Source organism: Rhinoraja longicauda, chromosome 4, assembly GCF_053455715.1.
Source record: "Rhinoraja longicauda isolate Sanriku21f chromosome 4, sRhiLon1.1, whole genome shotgun sequence".
NCBI classification, from domain to species: domain Eukaryota; kingdom Metazoa; phylum Chordata; class Chondrichthyes; order Rajiformes; family Arhynchobatidae; genus Rhinoraja; species Rhinoraja longicauda.
This window is the reverse complement of record NC_135956.1, coordinates 32,905,073-32,918,121: the sequence shown is the minus strand read 5'-3', so window position 1 is coordinate 32,918,121 and position 13,049 is coordinate 32,905,073. Positions and strand designations below refer to the sequence as shown.

Here is a 13,049-nt window from a genome sequence, read left to right as displayed (position 1 = left end):
GGACCAACAGAGGTCACGGCCTCTAAGAAGAATCAAACAGTACGAGGACAGTTCACCTAGGCCACCGAGGTGACACGTTTTCAGGGGGACTTCCAGGGGTGGATTTCAAGTGATTTTCACTTTCCTGTAATTTTGTCCAGATTAAAGGACAATCGGCGGTGGACCGGGAATAGCATTGGAGGCAGTCCCAATCGAATCACCGTGCTAATTGCTGGGGTGAGAAATTGTCTTATTAAGGCAGGCTACACAGGTTTGGTCTGTATTCCAACATAGAACAGTGCAGAACATGAACAGGTCTTTGACCCACCATGTCTATGCCAAATAAAATGCCAAATTAAACTAATCTCCATTGATTGCACGTGATTCATATCCCTCCATTCACCGCTTATCAAGATGCCTTTCTAAAGGCCTCTTAAATGCCCCAATCAAATCTGCCTCCATCCCACACCCAACAGTGCATTCTATGCTCCCACCACTCTCTCTGATCTCTCTCATAGATCTCCTTTAAACTTTGCCCCTCTCTCCTTTAAATCTATGCTTTCTAGTCTCTGACATTTCCACTCTGGGAAAAGATTCTGTCTCGCTCCCTTATCTATGCCTCTCATAATTTTATACACTTCCATCAGGTCTCTTCTTATTGCTACAGAGAAAACAATCCAAGTTAATTTGCTCTAAACCAGGCAGCATCCTGTGTAACTCTCTTTGGCACCCTCTCTAAAACCTCCACATCCTTTCCGCAATGGGGCAACCAGAACTGCCTACAATACTCCATATGCGGCCGAACCAAAGTTTTATAAAGACTTCCTGAACCTGATATCCGACCGATGAAGGCAAGCGTACTTTAATACTCCATCTTTTTGCGTTGCCACTTCCAGGGGTCTCTGGATTTGAACTCCAGGAACATCTCAATTTGGACTCTACAACACCTCACACTTCCTTGGATTCAATATCAATATCAATCATCAATATCAATATATCTTTATTGTCATTGAACAAGCACAACGAGATTAAGAATGCCACTTCCATATCATTGCTAAAAATAAATAAAACACGGCAAAAACAAAAAACAACAAAAAGAAGGATAAAATAATTAAAGTCCATCTGGCATTTCCCCACCCATATCTGTAACTGATTTATGTTTCGCTGTATCTTTTGACAACCTTCCTCACTGTCTACAACCCCACCAATAGAAATTGGTAGAAACCATAAATTAAATAAAATCTAACTTAAATATTTAATTGTACCATAAATATAATTAGCTGAAAATTATGTGTTTTGACTAAAATTACCTATAAAAACACACATCTTTGGTTTGCTGTTCCCCGGTTAAAGTTGCATGTTGATGTTTCCACATCTGACAAATTTAAAGGGAGTTTGAAAGCCAAATGGGCATTTTACTCTCCCTCACCCCAAAAACCACGTAAAAACTATTGAAACAATGCCTGATGTTTTGACTTTAAAACTTTAGCCACAAACATAGTATTAAGGAATTATTTCTCAATCCACCAGAAGCATCCAAACTATATATAATTCCTTGATCATTGTAAACAGCCATTGTAATAGTTTCCAAGACATTCCTTTGGTAAAAGGACACAAAGTGCTGGAATAACTCTGTTGGTCAGGCAGCTTCTCTGGAGAACGTGGATAGGTGAGGTTTCAGGTCAGGTGAAGTTTCAGAAAAGCTAAGAATAGTACCATAAGAATATGCTAAACCTAACTTGTGTGCAAAATGTGAGAATGCTAGGTTATTATTGAGCTATGTGAGGGGGGCACATTGTTCTGTGATGTCCTGCAATATCCCATTCTTTATCGCAAAGGCAATAGTCAATATAATATTGAACTTGGACAAATGAACATGATTTCAAAACAATCACCTCACAAGAAAATTTATTGTCACGTGTACTGAGAGGTACAGTGAAACGCCTTTGTTTAGTTTTGTTTTTTTAGTTTAGTTCAGTGATACAGCGTGGAAACAAGCCCTTCGGCCCACTGAGTCTGTGCCGACCAGCGATCCCTGCACACGAACACTATCCTACACACTGGGGGCAAGTTACAATTTTACCAAACAAATCAGCCGACAAAGGTGTACGTCTTTGGAGTGTGGGAAGAAACCCGAGCTCCTGGAGGAAACACATGCAGGTCACAGGGAGAACGTACAAACTCGATACATACAGCAGGTCTCTGGCACTGTAAAGCAGCAACTCTACCGCTTTGCCACTGTGCCCCACCGCCACCATTGCTTGCTATCCAGTCAGGGGAAAGACTATACATGATTACAATCGAGCATTCCATAGTGTACAGATACAGGATAAAGGGAATAACATGAATAATGTTCACTACAAGACAAAGTCCAGTAAAGTCTGATCAAAGATAATCCCAGGGTCTCAAATGTTGACTTCAAATGACTTCACAATGACTTCAAAAATAGATCTGACAAAAAAAATCCATTAATTTTCAATTGAGAAAATTATAATTAGGCCTCTTTTGGGCTATGGAGGGCATCCTGTGGGAGTTTTAGAAAAAAATAAGAATGTAATCCACATCCTTGTGCTAAACATAACTTGCATGCAGAATTTCAGGTTTTTAAGTTGTTTAGTTGTTGAAATTTTCAGAGGGTATACGGACATTCCAGTTTCTTATACTTCATTAGATTATGGTTATCTGAGTCACAGTGAAAGACAGGCAGCCAGGTTTATTGTGGCTTTATCCTTCTCACATGAGGATTGTTTTTGTGGGTAGCTCCTCAACAAAACATTGAAGGATCTGCCCACTAAGCTGCTGACATATACTATTGCTTGTCCTTTGCCAGTTTTGCAATATTTCAAATTCCCCCCAGCCCGCCTCCCTCCATTTCAGTGTCTGTAAACAGGCCTCTGTCTTTGTGATCTAATCTTCGGCAAAATCTTTTTAATTCCCTTGGCAATTGAACAACAAACCGAGCATCTCTTAGTGGCATGAAATTAAATGAAACCTCCATGTATATAGTGGCTTCTGTGATCTTTACGACATTCAAAGCACGTTACAGCCAATAAAGTCTAATGTGAAAAGGAACTGCAGATGCTGGTATATACTGATTCTGATACCAAAGATAGGCAAAAAAGGTGCTGGAGTAACTCAGCGGGTCAGGCAGCATCTCTGGAGAAAAAGTATGGGGGATGTCCCAGGTAGGGACCCTTCAGTCTGAAAGTAGAGGGGAAGGAACTGGAGGTAAGAGGCCAGAACAAAGCAGGGCCAACCACAGATGGCCAAGGAATGGTTGGGCCCATAATAGCCATTGTTGGCTGGGGAAGAAATGTTAACGAAGGGATACAAGGATGTTAACAGTGGAACTAGAAGGATGACTAGGGTGGGGGATGGGAGGAAGGAGGGAGTGAGGGAATGCAAGGGATACTTAAAATGAGAGAAATCAATGTTGATACTGGGTTGTAAGCTGCTCAAATGAAATATGAGGTGCTGTTCCTCCAATTTGCATGTGACCTCATTCTGACTGTGGAGGAGGCCCAGGGCAGAAAGGTCAGTGTGGGAATGGGAATGGGAAGGGGAGTTAAAATGTTTTCAACCTGAAGATCACATAAGCAAAGGTGTAAATGTTCAGCGAAACGATTGTCCAGTCTGTGTTTGGTCTCGCTGATATATTAGTCCCCAACAGTCCAACAGGGGGAATGCTGTGAGGGGCAGAACAAAGGACGGCCCGGAGTGGGAGGTGCCGTGAGGGAGGGAGGGAGGGGGCAGAACATGGGTGGACCTGGCGCGGGATGCTTTGTAACTTTGTCAGCACCCTTTATGTGGTGACAATTACATACCTTGGGTATACAAGCAAAGGATTTCACTGTGACCTGTCACATGTGACAATAAAGTATTCAATTCAATTCATTTCAGGTGATGCATCTGTGGAGGGAATGGATAGGCGATGTTTTGGGTCAGAACTCTTCTTCAGACTCCAAGAGTTTGGTTTAATGTCTCCAAACGATAACACTTGCGGCATGGTGGTGCTGTGGTAGAGTTGCTGCCTTACGGCGCTTGCAACACCGGAGAACCGGGTTCGATCCCAACTATGGGTGCTGTGTACGGAGTTTGTACGTTCTCACCATGACCGTATGGGTTTTCTCCCGAGATGTTTGCTCCCTCACTACAAAGACATACAGGGATGTAGGTTAATTAGTTTGGTGTATGTGTAAATTGTCCCAAGTGTGAGTACGATAGTGTAAATGTGCAGGGACCATGGTCGGCACAGACTCGGTGGGCCGAAAGGCCTGTTTCCACGCTATATCTCTAAACTAAACTAAACTAAACTTAAGACACTGCAGCAGTCCGGTACTACACCGGGCTATTAGCTTTTGTGCTTATAGACAATAGACAATAGGTGCAGGAGGAGGCCATTCGGCCCTTCGAGCCAGCACCACCATTCAATGTGATCATGGCTGATCATTCTCAATCAGTACCCCGTTCCTGCCTTCTCCCCATACCCCCTGACTCCGCTATCCTTAAGAGCTCTATCTAGCTCTCTCTTGAATGTATTCAGAGAATTGACCCCCACTGCCTTCTGAGGCAGAGAATTCCACAGATTCACAACTCTCTGACTGAAAAGGTTTTTCCTCATCTCAGTTCTAAATGGCCTACCCCTCTCTAAATGGTCTACCCCTAGGTAGGACCCATGTGCTTGGATCTATGATCTTTATTCAAGGTTCCTCTTTGCACCTAAAACCCCCCAAAACTGCCAGTTTTGTAATCAATTGTAGTCTTAGTGTAGGATCAATAACAGAACACATTTCACAAATTCTGGCCTATTTAAATCTTTTGTCTGCCTGGCACACTATAAATCCAGAACAAAACACAAGTTGCTGGAGGAAGTCAGCAGGTCAGGCAACATCTGGGGAGGGAATGGGCACGAGACATCTTGAGTCGAGACACTTCCTCAGACTTCATGTCCATTTCCTCAATAGATACTGTCTGACCTGCTTGGTGTCTGCTCTGGATTCCAACGTCTGCAGTTTATTGTGTCTCCAAACTATGAATCAGCTTAGGTGTTCGAACTTTATGCTTTATGAAGCACATATAAAGTTCCAAGGAACATCCCCACCTTACTGAGTGGTAACATTGAACATAGAACATAGAACTGTACAGCACACGAACGGACCTGTCAGCCCATAATGTTTGTGCTGAACATGATACCAAGTTAAACTGATCTCATCTGCATGTAAATGATCTATCGTATCTGCCTCCACCCCCACCCCTGGCGATGCGTTCCAGGCCCCCGCACCTCTCTGTGTTTAAAAAAAAAACTTGCCCCGCACATCTCCAATAAACTTTTCCCCTCTCACCTTATAGCTAAGCCTTCGAGTGTTGGACACTCTGACGCTGACTTCTCAAGGGTCTGACTGTGGAACAAGCTGCGGGAGGAGGTAGTTGAGGCAGGTATTAGTGCGACGTTTAAGAAACATTTAAGCAGTTACATGGATAGTATAGGTTTCGAGGAATATGGACCAAACTCGGGCAGGTGGGACTGGTGTAGATGGGACCAGTTGGTCGGTGTGATCAAGTTGGGCCGAAGGGCCTTTTCCATGCTCTATGACTCTTCAGACATGGGCATTTCACTGTAGTATGCGGGAAGATTGTTCCCGATGTTGGGGGAGTCCAGAACCAGGGGTCACAGCTTGAGGATAAGGGGGAAGTCTTTTAGGACCGAGATGAGAAAACATTTCTTCACACAGAGAGTGGTGAGTCTGTGGAATTCTCTGCCACAGAAGGTAGTTGAGGCCAGTTCATTGGCTATATTTAAGAGGGAGTTAGATGTGGCCCTTTTTGCTAAAGGGATCAGGGGGTATGGAGAGAAGGCAGGTACAGGTTACTGAGCTGGATGATCAGCCATGATCATATTGAATGGCGGTGCAGGCTCAAAGGGCCGAATGGCCTACTCCTGCACCTATTTTCTATGTTTCTATGTTTCTATATTACAGAGGGACCGTGGCAGCGTTGAAAGTGCTGCCTTCCTGGTGAGAAGGATTTTCAACCCATAACTTTCCTGTTTCACTTTTCATTGATGCTGTCTGACCTCCTGAGTGTTTCATGCATTTTCCGATTTTATTTTGGATTTACAGCATGTACAGTTCTTTTGTTTCTTATTTCCTGCTGATGATTTATCCATTTTGGAGACGTGGCCAGCTTTTTGGGCATGTCCTGGTTTGAAACAATGTAAAAACGGCAAGAACACCATGCAAAACATTTTGCACTTAAAATCCTGCTTGCATTTTATTGGACAACTGGTGCAGTTGGCATTTCGCAATGGGGTAGGCAATACTTGGAGTGGAAAGTTTTGAAATGGAATTTGCTTTTGGACTTTTCTCACTTCCCTTTTAACTAAAACGGTGAGGTTGGGCGTGATCTGCTTTTAGATCTCTGCTCGCGTCATAAAGAATAGTAGAAATAAGCCATTCGGCCCATCAAGTCTGCTCCGCCATTCAATCATGGCTGATCTATCTCTCCCTCCTAAACCCATTCGCCCGCCTTCTCCCCATAATCTCTGAGTCTGTGGTATTCCTTGGAAATCTGTGGCTCTATCCATCCTGCAATTGAGGCTGGCAGGGGCTGGAGGCTGGCTGTGCCAAGATCTCCACGATATGTATTGACCAAGGAAGTCAATTTCAGAATCAGGGACAGTTTCTTCCCAGCTGTCATCAAGCAACTGATATGCAACTGGATAGCATACATGAAAAAGCTTTTCACTGTACCTCGGTACACGTGACAATAATAAACTAAATTAAACTAAACTGTGTCCTCTGGCGACTCCAGTAGATTTTCTTTGCAGAACTTGTTTTTTAGAATATTTTGGAAAACATTTGAGATAAATATCTAACCATTAGTTTTAAATTCAGTGGATCGCTTGGCATACTTTTCTGAATGCATTATATGCATTTTGCAGCCAAATGAACATTCATACTAACATATTTTTGGACTACAAGAGTTCCATGACAACATCACCCAAAAACTTGGGCCACTGTTCTTAAAAAGACACGCATTTGGATGGGAGGGAACTGCATGGATATGGCTTGGAAGGACCTTAAAGGTGTGACAGTATTGAAGCCATACCTGAGGAATAATTATCACTCCCCCCTCTCCCATCAGGCTAAAGGTATGAAAACACACACCTCCAGATTCAGGGATAGTTTCTTCCCAGCTGTTATCAGGCAACCGAATCATCCTGCCAACAACCAGAGAACAGTCCTGAACTACTACGGTATCTACCTCATTGGTGACCCTCGGACTATCTTTTGATCGGATTTTACTGGATTTACCTTGCACTAAACGTTATTCCCTTATCATGACTCTATACACTGTAAATGGCTCCATTGTAATCATGTATTGTCTTTCTGCTGACGGGTTAGCACACAACAAATGCTTTTCACTGTACCTCAGTACATGTGACAATAAACTAAACTAAACTATTAGAGCTTATTGAAAACTTTTATTAATACCATGTCTAAGAGCTTGAACTATAATTTGACACTGGTTCTCTGCAGAAGTAAAGCGTTAATGTAGAGGATCAGCTTTCTTGGCACGTCTGATCAGAACAAGTCAAGGAAGGACATCGGGACGTGGTGTTCCATGAGGCAATCATTTCCAACTTAACGGAGGAAACCTCCATGTATGCTGGTCCGGGATGGCCATGTCTTATGAGCAGGAGGCCATTCAGCCCATCAAATCCATTTGGGCTCCATGTAAGAGCAACCCAGTTAGTCCCACTTTCTTAGAACATAGAACAGTACAGCACAGGATCAGTACAGCACAGTACAGCACAGTCCACAATATTTGTGCTGAACGTGATGTCTAGCCATCTGAAAAAGGGCCTCGACCTGAACCATCACCCATTCCTTCTCTCCAGAGATGCTGCCTGTCCCGCGGAGTTACTCCAGCATTTTGTGTCTATCTTTGTTGTAAACCAGCATCTGCAGTTCCTTCCTACACATTTTGTCTGCTCCACTGCGATATCTCCTCAAGGTATGTCTACTTTGAAGAAGTTCTCCTCTCTCTGACGAGAGTTCTGCGACATCCTCTCTTGCTGCTCTCCCTCTGTGATTTCCCCTGCTCTCCAGAGTCTGAAGAAGGGTCTCGACCCGAAACATCACCCATTCCTTCTAGTCAGAGGTGCTGACTGTCCCGCTGAGTTACCTTGAGCATTTTGTGTCTGTCCATGATGTCTAGCTGAACTGCTCTCATCTGCCTGCACATGACCATTTTCCTTTATTCCCTGCACTTCCATACAACTATCTAAATGCCTCTTAAACGTCACTGTTGTATCTGTCTTCACCACCACTTCTGGTAATGCGTTCCAGGCAACCATCACTATGTGCAGGAAAATGATTGAGAACCTTGTAATGTGGTGTCAAGGCAACAGCCGTTCTCTCAAAGTCAGCAAGACAAAGGAGACGGTGTTCAACTTCAGGAAGCGAAGTGGTACACATACCCTGGTATCATTGATGGTGCCAAAATAGAGATGGTCAAAATCTTCAGGTTCCTAGGAGTAAATATCTCCAGCCATATTGTAGTAATGGCCAAGAAAGCACATCAATGCCCATTCTTCCTTAGAAGGCTAAGGGGGGCGAAGGGAGACTTACCTGTGATTACCACAGGTCTTGTCTTGTTTATTGCAGATGGTCATGAACATGGCACCTTTAAAGTTCCCCCAAAATGCTTCCATCTTTTCAGGTGAGTTCATGAATTCTTATTCGAAGTACCTCTCAGCCACATTTTGGTACATTATTGTTCAGCTAATCTCCCCATAGGCTTGTTGTCTTTGAGCTGTTGGGAGGCCTTTGCAATCTCTTAGTGGCCTGGAATAATGCCAAGATTGTGACGATTCTATGGAATGGAGGCTGTGACAGCCACATCCTTGAGGATTTCCTGAAATTCTACCTTCCCAGGGCTGCTGTCTGCTTTTCTGTTGTGGATGTGGTCTTATCTGCTAATGGACTTCATCTGGATGAGTCCTTGGTTGTTTGGTTTCAGTCTAGTCTCGACAGTGCTGAAGAATCCATGCACATCATGGCTATCAGTTGGATCTCAAGCATTTATTCTCTCCACCATCAGTTTCTTAGGTCAGTATTTTTCTTGGAATTTGGTCTTCAGACAGCAGTGAGCTTGCCTTATTTTTCCCCTGAGACATGATAATGTTTCCAGTCCAATGACGCCTTGCATTTCTAAGTAATTAAGTCCCAGATCTCTTCAATGTTCTCATCAACCAGGAATCTTTGTAGATTTCCAGGGATGGTGGACGTAGTCAACTGTTTGTGTGCACGTGGGCACATCGTTTTTTCGGGGAGGTAGGGGGTGATCGGCGACATAGTTGTATGTCAGGATTCAGATTGCTAAACGTAACATTTAATCAAGGAGAAAAGAAAGCTGAAGCAGACAGGAAATATTCCATATCTGGCAATGCATCAGAAAAATCAGAACGTCTTGTTTTCTGCTGTCAACCTCCATTAACATTTTTTCCGCCAACCTCCAATAAAATACGCTGATCACGTTAATAAAACCAGCAACAAAAATAAGTCGGTTTCTCAACAGGAAAGTGAGTCATTGCCTAATGCTTCTGCCTATGGAACCACAGGCAGTTGGGAAAGCATGTTCTCTTTACCATTTAAAAGTGTTTATTTCCAACAACAATGCCAAGCACAAGGAATGGGAGGTTGAAGCAGTCCCAGGCAAGTGAAAGGGTAAATGAGTTCAAGACCACATCCTCATTCACGACCCATCGAGCATCTTGGTCTTTCCCCATCTGTGAAAACTATCAAATTTACAGATCCTGGGTTTGGGATGAAAGGAATGAAAATATTTAATGAAAACATTCAAGAACCTCCACCATCTGTGACTAAACCAGGAACAGGCTGTGCGTTTCATTTCCTATGCTATTAAGAAACATGTCTCTGACATAACAGCATGCAATCCAGATTCAGTAAACTGTTAACTTCTGGCCCTGTTGATCATGAGGTCATGGTACTTGTGGTTTTTCAGGGGAGGAAGGATTGCTTGAACAGACTGTTTTGAGCCTAGCCTGGTCTTTTAAATCAGTGTGGCTGTCCTGCCATTTCAACAACGACTTACGTTTACAACATATCTGGAAGTGCACACCACGAGACTCAGGAACAGCTTGTTCCGCTCTGTTATCAGGCTTCTGAATTGTCCTTCCATAAGCTAGGGTACTGTCCGATTCACCTCAACCCCATTGAGGGCATTGGACTTGGTCTATGGAACAGAACAGTTATCAGACAACTGAACCATCCTATCACAAGCTATGGAGCGGTCCTAATCTACCATCTACCTCATTGGAGACCCTCCGACTATCTTTACTGGGACTTTACTGGTCTGTATCGTGCACTAAACATTACTCTCTTTAGCCTGTATTTGTACACTGTGGACGGCTTGAATGTAATTATGTTCCGTCTTTCCACTGTCTGGATAGCACGCACCAAAAAAGCTTTTCACTATATCTCGATACACATACTAAACTAAACTAAACCAAACTGATGTGCCACATTATGTGACAATTTTGATAACTATGTTCTGCACTCTGTATTTTCCCCTTTGCTCTATCTATTGTACTTGAGTTTGACTTGACTGTATTGAGATATGGTCGTAGAGTCATTGAGTCTTATAGCATAGAATCAGGCCATTCGGCCCAACTTGCCCACACCGGCCAACGTATCCGATCTACACTAATCCCATCTGCCTGCGTTTGGCCCATATCCCTCTAAACCTGTCCTATCCATACACCTGTCAAAATGCTTCTTAAACGTTGCGAGAGTACCTGCCTCAACTACCTCCTCCAGCAGCTCATTCTATACACCCACCACTCTTTGTGTGAAATAAAATATCCCTCAGGTTCCTATTAACTCTCCCCTCACCTTAAACCTATGTCCTCTGGTTCTTGATTCCCCTACTTTGGGCAAGACACTTTGTGCATCTACCCGATCTATTCCTCTCATGACCCCTCATCACCCCTCATCCTCCTGCGCTCCAAGGAATAGAGTCCTAGCCTGCTCAACCTTTCCCTATAGCTCAGGCCCTCTAGTCCTGGCAATATCCTCATAATGTTTTTCTGCACCCTTTCCAACTGAACAACCTCTTTCCAATAACTGAACGCAATACTCTAAATGCGGCCTCACATCTCATACAACTGCAACATGACCTCCCAACTTCTATATTCAATGCTCAGATTGATGAAGGCCAATGTGCCAAAAGCCTTTTTACTGCTTAATTTCAGAATTCCAGCATCTGCAATTCTTTAGATTCTTATTTATGTTTAAACAAGAAAAACAGGCCAAAATGATAACAATTAACAGAGCAACACTTAAAAAACAAAATGATAATCAGATCCATTTAGTTTTACCTCTGTCAACAATTTACTATGTTGATATTGATGTATAATTTCAAGCAGTAACTTGCATTTGACATCACATGATGCAGGATTCATATCACATGAACTATAGAGTTATGAATGCACTAGTGAAGCCAGAACCCTGACAATTTTGGATAAGCCAATATTGGAACATATAACGTAGAGCAGTGCAGCACAGGGACAAACCCTTTGGCCCACAATGTCTGTGTTGAACATGATGTCAAATTAAACTGATCTCTGGTGCCTACTTATGATTCATACCCATCCCTATTCATGAGCCTATTTCAAAGCTTCATAAACGCCTCTATTGTATCTGTTAGCAGCTACCATTCACTATGTAAAAACTAACGTGCCCTATACATCTCTTTTAACCTTTTCCCCTCTCAAATTAAAGCTATGACATCTAACCTTTCATAAGATCATAAATTATAGGAGTAGAATTAGGCCATTTGGCCTATCAAGTCTACTCCGCTATTCAATGATGGCTGATCTATCTTTTCCACTTAACCCCATTCTCCTGCTTTCTCCCCATAACCCCTGACACCCATCCTAATCAAGAATCTATCTATCTCTGCCTTAAAAATATCTGTTGATGGATACCACAGCCTTCCGTGGCAATGATTCCACAGATTAACCACCCTCTGACTAAATAAATTCCTCCTCATGTTTCTAAAGGTATGTCCTTTTATTCTGAGACTATGGCCTCTGGTCCTAGGCTCTCCCACTAGTGGAAACATCCTCTCCACATCCACTCTCTCCAGGCCTTTCACTATTTGGTAAGTTTCATTGAGGTCCTCTCTCATCCTTCTAAACTCTGGCAAGTACAGGCCCAGTGCCGTCAAATGCTCATCATATGTTAACCCAATCATTCCTGGGGTTATTCTTGTAAACCTCCTCTGGAGCATCTCCAACGCCAGCACATCCTTCCTCAGATATGGGTTCTGACCAGTTTAACATTTTCAACCTGGGAAAACGGTTCTGACCGTCTGTCTTATCTATTCCTCTCTTAATTTTATAATTCATTTTACCTTTCGAGCTGCTGCCTCACAGTGCCAGAGTACAGGCTTCATGCTGTCTGCATGGAGTTTGCACTGTCTCTCTGTGGCTGCATGGGTTTTCTTTGGGTGCTCCAGTTTCCTCCCTCATCCCAAAGTCCTGCGGGTTTGTAGATCAATTGGCCTCTGTAATATTGCCCCTCGTGTACAGGGGGTGAATGAGAAAGTGGGATAACATCAAACTGTCGTGAATGGGTGATCAGTGGTTGGCAGGACTTAGTGGGCCGAAGGGCCTGTTTCGATGCTGTATCTCTAAACTGAACAAAATTAAACTTTTGTCAAGTCTTCCCTCAGGCTCCAGAGAAAACAATCCAAGTTTGATTGTGAATGAATTTGCCATAATGTACACCTACAATACATGGAACAGCATAGTGACAGCTTCAGTGTTTTGGTTATTATGTTTTCTGTAAGTTTTGTTTCGTTTACTAATTAAAGGAAGGTCGTCTCTTCAGTTATAATCAGATAAATCTTGAAAACATGGTTGATTTTCAGAGATTTGACTTGATTTGACTCTCTGCCAAAAAAAACCCATGAAATGACTTTGAATTTTTACATGGGTGAACTGCAGGGTTACTGCAGTAAAACGTGTCCTTCTATGTTGA

The 13,049-nt window shown here is 43.0% G+C and overlaps 1 protein-coding gene across 1 annotated transcript in view; it reads left to right on the top strand.

Annotated features, from left to right (window-relative positions):
* rab31 (RAB31, member RAS oncogene family) overlaps window positions 1-13,049 on the top strand; it is an 81,988-nt gene that overhangs the window by 23,033 nt on the left and 45,906 nt on the right. The window lies entirely within an intron of this gene.